Source organism: Balaenoptera physalus (genome assembly GCF_965194825.1).
Source record: "Balaenoptera physalus genome assembly, contig: HAP1_SCAFFOLD_723, whole genome shotgun sequence".
Lineage (NCBI taxonomy): Eukaryota > Metazoa > Chordata > Mammalia > Artiodactyla > Balaenopteridae > Balaenoptera > Balaenoptera physalus.
In genome coordinates this window covers 150,235-152,292 of record NW_028126040.1, presented here as the reverse complement: position 1 = coordinate 152,292, position 2,058 = coordinate 150,235, and positions in this window count along the sequence as shown.

The window sequence follows — 2,058 nt, the reverse complement described above, 5'->3', positions numbered from 1 at the left end:
TACTCACTGATCTTGGAGGGAAAATGATGCACACCCGAGGGGCCTAGGAGTCCTGAAAAGGGTACCTCTTTTAAAATAAAGCAGAACAGGGGCTTCCCCGGTGGCGCAGTGGTTGAGAATCTGCCTGCCAATGCAGGGGACACGGGTTCGAGCCCTGGTCTAGGAGGTTCCCACATGCCGCGGAGCAACTGGGCACGTGAGACACAACCCCTGAGCCTGCGCCTCTGGACCCTGTGCTCCGCAACAAGAGAGGCCGCGATAGTGAGAGGCCTACGCACCGCGATGAAGAGTCGCCCCCACTTACCGCAACTGGAGAGGCCCCTAGCACAGAAACGAAGACCCAACATAGCAATCAATCAATCAATACATAAATCTTAAAAAAGCAATAAAACATTAAAAAAATAAAATACAATAAAGCAGAACAGCGACTAAGACCTCGTGGAAAGGGCTGCATGCCTCCATTTCTGCGCGGCTACTCAGGGACTTACCTCGAGGCCAGTACTCACGTTGAGTTTCCCTTTAGCTCTAGAGCGTGGCAGGATGAGCTCCACCCCGGCCATCGAAGCACCCGGCTTAGCTAGAGAAAACTCCTTTTCTTCCCAGAGCCATGCCTACAGTGGCTAGTGGCCTGTCAACAGCAGTCACTTTCAAGTAGCTTCAAGGCAGCATGAATGGAGCTTTCAAAATGGGAAAGCAAGGCTAGTTCCATCAGGCCCCCATTTCCACGGGCACACGCAGCATACATCCCTGTGCTTTCTAACAAGTCCAAACAGACACAGGTGACCCAGTGGTTCCTTCCCTGAATCAACTCCTCGAAGCAGGGTGTTCTGCAAATAGCGAACTGTCTCAACCAAGGATCGCCCCAGCTAGGCCTCCGGGCCTGTGGCTCTTCAAAAGCCTGCAGTGTTACACGAGGACCTGGGCTTGAGTTGCAGTCGGAACGCAGGCTGACATTCTCCTGGAGGCAGGGTGACTTCAGGCAGGGGGTCCCAGATGGAATGCGAAGCCGAGGGTTATTCTCAGTGCAGCTCAGACTAGGGTAATGAGGCAGACTTGCACGGAATGTTGGACCTGCTAGAAAGGTGTTCGTCGACCTGTGGGAGTGTTGGGGAAATCAAGCTGTCCCAAGAAAGAGTGCAGTCTGTTGCCCTACACTCGGCATACACAGAGTGGCTCCGAAGGGCTACGGGCCTGGATGTGGCATAGCGGGCCCATGGGGGCCTGGGGTTACTCAGTGTTCTTGCAGGGAATAGGGTGCCCACGCGAGGCTCCTACATGTCCTGCCAAGCGGACTGACGTTAAAATAATGCAGAGCAGGGGCTTCGCTTGTGGTGCAGTGGCTGGGAATCCACCTGCCGATGCAGGGGACGTGGGTTCGAGCCTTGGTCCACCAAGATCTCACATGCTGCGGAGCAACTAAGCCCGTGCTCCACAACGACTGAGCCTGCGCTCTAGAGTCCGGGAGCCACAACGACTGAGCCCGCATGCAACAACTACTGAAGTCCACGTGCCTAGAGCTTCTGCTCCACAACAAGAGGAGCCACCGCAATGAGAAGCCCGAGCACCGCAACGAAGAGTAGCCCCCGCTCGCTACAACTAGAGAAAGCTCACATGCAGCAACGAAGACCCAACACAGTAAAACAAAAATGATAAGTTACAAAAGAAAATAAAGAACTAGATAGACAGATACATAAACAAATGAATAAATAAATAAACTAAAGCTGAGCAGGGGCTACGGCCTCCTGAAAACTGCAGCACGCCTCCGCTTCTGCACGGCAATTCAGGGCCTTACCTCGAGGCAAGTGCTCACGCTGAGTGTCCCGTTAGCGCCACAGCATGGTAGGATGCTGGCTTTCTCCTCGAGCAGAGTGACTTCCGGTACGAGGTCCTCGAAGAATTCTAAGCACAGTGTTTTCTCATGGCAGCTCAGACGGGGGCCATGACGAACACTTCCATGGCACGTCGCACTGCCTAGAAATGTGGTCCTGAGGCTGTTCCGGTGCTCTGGAAATGTAGCTCTCCTTAAGGAACGAGCAGTGTGTTGCCCATCACTCGGCA